The sequence below is a fragment of the Embiotoca jacksoni genome, unplaced genomic scaffold (genome assembly GCF_022577435.1).
Source record: "Embiotoca jacksoni isolate LCO1_2020_lvr unplaced genomic scaffold, fEmbJac1.0.p SCAF_2, whole genome shotgun sequence".
NCBI classification, from domain to species: domain Eukaryota; kingdom Metazoa; phylum Chordata; class Actinopteri; family Embiotocidae; genus Embiotoca; species Embiotoca jacksoni.
This window is the reverse complement of record NW_027185340.1, coordinates 11441713-11450352: the sequence shown is the minus strand read 5'-3', so window position 1 is coordinate 11450352 and position 8640 is coordinate 11441713.

Below are 8640 nucleotides of genomic sequence, written 5' to 3'. Positions count from 1 at the left end.
CACCAAGGCAGGGCAGTTTACTCATGTGCCCCGTAAGTCTACAAGCCTTATAAATGTCCATCTATCCCTTGCTGAAAAAAGGTTTTGCCCTGTATGTGCCCATGAACAAAAGCTGCTGGGGAAGGAAACCCATTTCTGTCCGCATGTCATGCTCTGCTACTGTTATTAGTTACCTAAATGGTGCAGACTTAAAGAGAGAACACATGGTCAGTATGGTAGATTTTTTTAAAAGGTCCCATACTGACAGTCCTGGTACTTGTTTGTGTTTATTGTTCCCTTACTGGTGTCTGTTAGCCAAATTGCCCCTCAGTGGCTTTAAAAGTTTACATTACTCTACTTGGCTCTACCCAGTACTGTGGATTACTGAACTATCTGTTTTGTTTGGAAATTTTGTATGACGTAGCTTTTACAGCACATTATTTTATGGCATAAAATTATAATGCTTCAGACTGCAAGATTAAATCTGTTGTTCCACTCGGCGGAGATATGGTAGATTTCATGACAACTGACATGAAACCTGTGCATTCAGCTTTAAAATTGCATTTCACTGTCTACTTTCTCAATATTTTTCTTCACCTGACCACCAGGAGGCTGCAATAAGCATGGGGAGAATCACAAAATGGGAGGAAAAAGAGCAATAAAGCAAGAGGGAGATGGAAAGATATGCTCTGACCCTGACCCAAACCCAGATCCAACACCTTAGTCTGTTTACCTCTGCTTACGTCCATCTTCACAGCCACAGGTGTCGGCTGCGTGCAGTTTACTACACTGAAAAAAAAGCTGTGTTGGTGTTAGCTGGAAAAGTCATTACATGCGATCAGGGAATTTGTTGGGAGGCTCAAGCAGAATGTGTTTCAGATGATGACTGGCTCCCGACGGTCTGACAGATAAGCTGGTTAATGTCATATTGGTTTATTTATTTATCTGGAGCCACTCCGGCTTGTAACTTACTGGCAGCTGTTCACATGCAATAAAATATATTGTGATGTGTACAGGTACGAGCATTAAAGTGTAGAATATAGCAAACAATCTCCCGGGTGCCCTTATCCACTTATCTTATGTCTGATGCAGCTGTAAAAACGCATTTCTAGTTTTACCTGTTACCATTCTGTTGAACTACATAGAAATGAGAGAAAAAAACAATGCATCAGTTCCAAGTGTGGAGAATTCTCAACTTTTTAAAAATGTAAGAGGTAAATTTGTCTAGACTGCTTTGAACACTTTTGCTTTTTGAATGTTGTCTCATTGTCTCCAAGATTGTGTCTAATGCATTCATTTTAATTAATATTTTAATACTGCATTCATATTTTATTTATATTTATTATTATTATTCACCCACTATTTTTAGCACTGTTTTTTTTTAAATGTCTACCTACTCATGGGGGAAATATCTGGCTCCTCAGTTTCTGTTCCAAGATGTGCAACTAGTTTCTGGATTTCTCTTTAGGCTGTTTACAGCTGAGCCGGTTGCGTGCCGTCGGGGTTTCTAACTTTTACAATGAAAACAGCTGCCTGTCACTATAAAACACTATGAAAGTGGGGAGAGTGAACAACAGTAGATTTGGGGACCGGGCAGCTGAAAAGTCAGCTCAGACTTAGTAAAGTCAGGTGGTGCTGCAGGTGATAATTTTCTTCAGGTTCATCACTTCTTTTATATTATAGGTTTTAAAGTGTTTAATACACATTTACAGTCATGAAAGCTATTTTTGGCCCTTCAGCCCTTCACAACCCTTTAAAATCTTTTGAAATCCTGACAGACGCTCCTATTCAAAAGTTAATCCTCACCCTCCGCAATAACCCAAGACAATTTCTTGGTACCTAAAAAGTTGACCTTTCTAAGTTTCAAGTTTTTAACTGACAGGATCAATAAAAGAACCAACTAAGGATTTAGAGGAAACCAACATTAATTGAGCCAGTCGGCCTTTAGGGCATTCATGCCCCTGACCGTCTTTGATGGTGCCATGGGGGCAGATTAAATATGAAAGGATGACATTGACAGGCACAGTGTCTGTCACTGGTACATTGATAAGCACCAGACAAGGCAATATAGTAGGACAGCTCTGGGTTTAACATGCAGGCCAGGTCTTGTCTGTAGTGACAGGAAGACAGGAAGAATGAGCTTGCATTACATTTCAGTGTGCCTGTGGCTCCTCTCGCCTGAATTCAAAGAGCTGAGGATGACAAAAGCAACATAGCCAAAATAAATGAAAAGGAGTGATAATTACACTGATGATAACACAAATATCAGTGGAAAAATGGGCAGCACGGTGAAATTTTAAAACAATGAGTTCTCTCTCCCTCTCTTTTTCGGCCTCTCTCTGTGTAGAGAACCAGAGCTCAGAGGCTCAGATCAAACGGTTGTGGTGATGAAAAGAGCAGGTCTCCGAGGGCTGATAGAGAGAGGAAGGGACGAGGCACAGAGATCAGAGAAGAGGAACAAATGAAGCCTAATTTGTCCCGATGATCCAGACTGTAACTAAAAAGCTTCAAAGAGTGGCAGCATGAACTTAAGATCATTGGTCAGATTGTGTGATTGTACACTTCATCCAAAAGCACCACAAAAGGGCCTGTACAGTAAAACACATCTTATTTCTAATCAGCCTCCTTTGAAGATCTGTATTAGTCACAGATACTCAAATTCACTTACCCTTTATTGATGTTGTCACCTTGAAAACGGCCTCTGCAAAGCTGTATTTTAAGTTACTGAATGAATCCTGTGTACTCAAGCTGTTGACAGCAAACAGCTGAGATTTATTATTATTATTCACCCACTATGGCTATTATTCACCCACTGGGCTGAATGATTAACCTCACAATTAATTTATTTTTATAAACACATCCCAACTTTTCATCCACATAACTCAACTACAACCTTTCTTATAACCTTCATTCTAGCCTTCCTAAAATATTCAAGTGGATGGGAACAGGTTTTACAGAATATCTGCACACGTTAACAAGCTGAAAGTTGTTGTATATGTGACAACTGTTAAACCCTAATAATAGCACATCTCTTCAATTGTGTAACTTCAGAGGATGACAGCAATGTTACTGCTGTGGCAGTTATAGATTTGTGCAGGCATGCTCTATCTGGAGTTAAGATATTTCCAGCATCTGGTATTTGCTTCTCTGGTAACGTCTTGTGTGGGAAAGAACATATTAAGGTACATTTCGGACTCTGCATCGATATGGATTCAGAGAATTAATGTCATACAGACTGTCCCCATCTGCTGTTGTGTTTTATTTATTTATTTGATATTTTTTTCTCAGACAGTATGTGGATAAGTAATGTAAATTATCAACTTTATTAAGGCTCTGGTAACTTTTTTGTCACAGCTAACAGCCAACACAAACCCTCCTACGCACATTGGTGCACTGCATGCCAGTAAATACACAATTATCCAGGCAAAGCCTGTGTTTTTTTGGCAGACACAAAAGAAACAATGTAAGAGTTTGCATATTTACTGACAAACAAAATGTGTACCTGTTTGTATATATGCTACTGTTGTGTTTAAACCTTTTTATTCTGCCCTCCTGGCACCAAAAGATATAAAATGTAGGTTTCAGGCATCTAAAACCCCTTGAGTAAGATCAGTGATAGGTTGTGATGATGTTTTAAAGAAACCAATGATATAATGTGTGTAGGAGGGAGGCAAATCACATGTCATGGTCACACTCGACACCTAATCATCTTGACCCCCCTCTTATAAGATTTTGCAGTAAAAGGTCCCTTGTCAAGGAAACATGCATTATTTTTGACCTTTCAACAAAGTGCAGTGTTGTAGATTTTCTGGCAGAGACGGTGAACTTCTCTAGCGTTGTTTATGAGTGGCAGTCACTTGTGGTGTTTGGAGCTACAGCATGTATACAGAATAGCATGTGCGTTTGGCTGGTTGGCTTTGAATTGCAGCTCTTATGGTGCTCTCACACCTCTGTGCTTCCCTGATGCCTCATTGCATTAAGCCACATTTACTAATAAAATGCTTCACCAGGGTGAAACAAGACATGTTTGCCTCAAGAAAAAAAGGATACAAACAAAAACACAGATTTTATATACAATGCCTCAAGTTACTAAACTGCCATGGCAACAATAGATAGTACAGCTGCGGATTACTTGTCAATCATTCCATCTCATGGAGGGAAGGGCTTGTGGATCTAAGGGAAAGCTGCAGGAGCGTTTATGCAAATAAAGCATGAATAAATGGAGCGATTGATCACACCGATAAAAACATAGCACTCCTCTGCTGTAACAAAGGCACACATGGATGGAAAACATGGGAAGAAATTAATACACTTTACTAATTTTACTCAGCATACAGTGTTTTAAATTACTCTACATCGTGGCATCAAGACCAGTTGTTTGTTGAAGGAAAGGGCCTAAGAAGCATACCATGAGCTTAGGTCATCATTGAATTTTTTTTAATTTAGAAACAATCATTTTTGATTTAATACTAAAGAAAAGTTAAATGTTTGTTTTAAAATTACCGAAACATTTTCACTAGAGATACCCTCTTCCTGTTTAAATGATGGGTTTAAATTTTTGTCAATATATTACATTATTTAGCTACCGGTGCCCGTAATTATTTTTCTTCTCCATATTGGCAATTAAACTATCACTTCCCAGAGCTATCACTGGAAAACTGGGTGGGAACAATTCAAATTTTCCATAATTAGATGGAATGCAATAGGATCTAAGTGGCAAAAGGCTATGCAAAACAATTCTGCTGTAATTGTGCGTAGGAAGCCTCATGCTCCAAGATTTCCTCCCTGACTTTGACCTCAAGGCCCCACTTTTCCAGACCAAATGGAAAATTGGAAGTATTCTTATTCGATACCTTTAGCTTGCTTACTATTACTATTATTACTATTTCACTTTCACTACCTGATGCCAAGTTCATGTTAGGCATTTCTGTGACTTAATCCCCAAACAACTGCTTTTACTTTCTTTGAATTTTCAGTTGGCTACACTACTGGCTGTATTTAAACGCTGCACGCTGTAGGGTTGTTGTTTCTGTAAGTTGCCTTACAACATCCTGTAGAGTGGATTTAGTCTCCTCCACACTGGATGCCATCTTTGTGGCAATTTTTTCATCAGTATTTGCCTGGCTGTGGCACAGGAACGTGGCTTTCACAGTCCCTGTACTGCCCACAAAGCTCTGACTGGCAACAATACGAGCACAGCGCCAGATCTATTGGAATGGCTGAAAAATCAGTTGTGAGCAGCAAGTCACAGGTCTGGATTCAGGCTATATTACTGTTCCTTTACCTCATGCATACCATGCTTACTATTAAGATTGATGTAAACTATACTGCAATAGGTGTTGGTGCAGTGGTTAGCACTGGCACCAGGTAGAAAGTTCTGTGTCCAGCCCAACTGGTCTTCTGGGGTCTTTCTGTGTGGTGTTTTTCTGCCTGCGCCTGCATGGGTTTTTCTCCAGGCACTCCAGATTTCCTCCACAGTCCACAGTCGTGCATGTTAGATTGATTGGTGGTGATAATTGGTGACCACAGGTCTGACTCATTGATTGTCTTTCTCTCTGCCCTGTGATTGATTGGCGACCTGTCCAGAGTGTACCAGCTGGGATATGCTACCGTCCTAGTCTACCCCTACCCTTTGAACCCACTTTACAGCTGGCTAAGTCTGTTTCAGAACCATCTGATAGTATAAAGAGCACTTAAAGAATGCATGAACTGGTATTAATCAACAGTTTAATTTAAGTCCAATGTCCTCATTTGCTTTTTGTTTCCTTTGCCTCTTCTTTCTGTCACATCACAATGCCAGGAGTCATTGTTTATTAAACCAGCGAAGCACAGTTTGCCTTTTGAGCTAGACTGCCTGTTTTGCATTGTGGAAATCATGAGATGGTAATGTTGGTTGTTTAAGCATTTCACACGATTTACTAAGGTTCTTCTGATTTTTAAGGGTCAGTTTTGTGTGGAAAATTATTTGCTTCTGAAGAGCAGGTGCAAAGACAGTTATATTATAAAAGATTATTTAGGTGTGGAAGGAACTTGAATCACTAGTAAAGAAATCTTAATGACAACAAAAAAGGGCGAGAACAACAAATCCATGCAAAACGGCAAGAAGTTTAAATGAACAGTGTATCTGACTCAAACAGCACACACAGAGAGAAACTTTAGTTCTCTTCTCATTAAAATCATTTTATTGTACAGTGGATTAAGATATTTATAAAACCATAGCACCTACATGCTTTTGATAAAACATTTCAAGCGTGGTTGCAATTCTGTGTTTTTGTATATTGTTATTGTAAATTAAGATCACAGGCCTTTCAATGGTGTATACTTTAGCAATGATCATGCTGCTAATTGCCTTAAAATTATTAAAAATTTTAAGCCATACATAATGTCTGTATCCCCACAGGTCTATTTAACGAGCCTATCTGTTCATGTGAACTCATAGGTTTTTGGTCCAGGAATCTTTGTTTCTAACATCTGTGGCTCTGAAAGGAGGCCGAAAAGCTTGAGAGCACTTGATTTACAAAATGAGAATAAGCTCATGGCTAAGAGTGCAGGAGACTTTGAAGCGCAAATGAGGAGTGGGAGAAGAAGTGGAGAGATAATCTGAAGTCTGACAAAATTGAAACGCAATGAGGTGAGTTGATGCTGATGTAATGCTGAGAGGAAGAGAGCCGACAAACGAATCTAGGAGCAGATAATGACAAGAATGAACTGATGAAAGTGGAAGAAGGAATGTCACAAGAAGACTCTAACTTATGCTGATATTTTTGGATGAAAGAAAAGAACAAAACTTTATATCTCCCAGAACTATCCACTGCAACCCAGGATAACAAATACATGTAACAGTCTAACTTGTAATCATCCAATACAAGTCACATAATAATCTAAAACCAAACAACATTTTTGAAAATTGATGATAAGACGACACCTTTTCTCTTCTGTTCAGTATCTGACTTTTCTTTTCTGTTTAATGGCAAATTCTAAAGTCAGGTACAGTTGGATATTATATTTGGGACTAAGCATTTAGTAAACTTTTAGCTGTTCCTACCTCAAGTCTATGTGGGTTTCTGGCCTTACTACTGCATACTACAAAAACAAACTAGTGGAACAAAAGCATGGGCACGGTTGCAAGCCCAATAAGCTGTTGGGGGTTATGCTGCTCCTTTTACCAACAACCTCACATCACATTATGATCTTATTGTGCCAGCCACAAAGCCTCCCTTTCATTCGGCTTCTTTTATCCTTCACTATGCAATTATAAGATGGATAAACCATGAGGCAGTAATCAATATTTCCTTAACAATTCCACCCTCTTTATCTCTCTCACTAACCGACTGAGACCTAATGAGTCTCCCTATTACAATTCAAGATTAACCAGACTGAAATCTGAGGCAGGAACTGATTGCCTATAGGACCATATGTATATATTTCCTTTTACTTAAATGTCTAAGAGCAGAAAGCAGAACTTACTGGAAAGTAACACTGACATAAAGAATTATCACCTTCCCCTTGTTTTGGAATTTAGTTTCTGGCTCCTGTGTGAATGTAACTGTTATTTTCACTTTCCTTGGAGCTCTGTGTTTGGTTTCCACCAACTAGGAGCTCTGTGTTTGGTCTCCACCAACTAGGAGCTCTGTGTTTGGTCTCCACCAACTAGGAATGTGACATATCGTATCGTTCATGATAATATCAGTATAATTTTTAACATGATAAAGAAAAAACATAATATTGTGATTATAGCTATATTGCCATTTGTTGACGTAATGGCATCATAGTCCTATGCAACGTCGTGGTACGAAAAAACATTGTGTGCTTAACTTAAGCACCGCAACAATAAAGTGAAAGTGGCTCCGTAGTGAAGGAATTAGTTCCCAGAAGGGAAGCGATTTGAGTCGTGAGGAAGTGGTTCTGTTACAAGAGATCAGATGTGCAACAGACCACGGCAATATGTTTTGTTTTACTGAATATTTGAAGGCAACTGGTGTGTTTATGTTGACGTATTGTGCTTTTGCCCTTGAGTCATTCAGCTTCTTCCCTGTATCACTCTTTCCACCCACCAGAGGTCCCCAGTCTGTCTGTTTTTTGTGCCCAGTCTCCTGTCTGCCACGCCCACCTCACCTGCTCCCAGTTCCCCAATCTGCTCACTCAATATACCTGCTAACAGTCCAGATCATATTTTATTTCTACATTTTACGTTGAATGGGCTTGCTGTAGTTTTTTTTTTCATTGTCTGTTGCCTCCTTCTTTGGACTCCTGTTGGTAAACTGTTTACTGTCTTGCTTCTCCAGCTTGACTTGGCTATAGTTTGGCCGTCCACATGTTAGGTGCCTGTTAGGCTGCCTGAATGTTAGGCTGCTTGAAGCTGAGGTAATCAGAACTATTTTATGTATTATTGGGAATTATGAAGTCCCAACTGTAACAATATATGGCAACAACCTATGTGCTTCAGGCAGCTTTTAAAGGAATATTGCAAAGTAGTTGGTATAACTAGCTACAATTGTCTTAAAAATTATGTTAATATTTAAGTAAAGACAAGTCTCAGAATTGCCAAGTACTTGAGTAACCTACTAGGAGTCTCGCTCAGCCACTACAGTAATGTGGATGACGAGTATTTTATTTCCTGGGGTGCTGCCGGAACAATAGTGATATTGAAGGAAAAAGGAT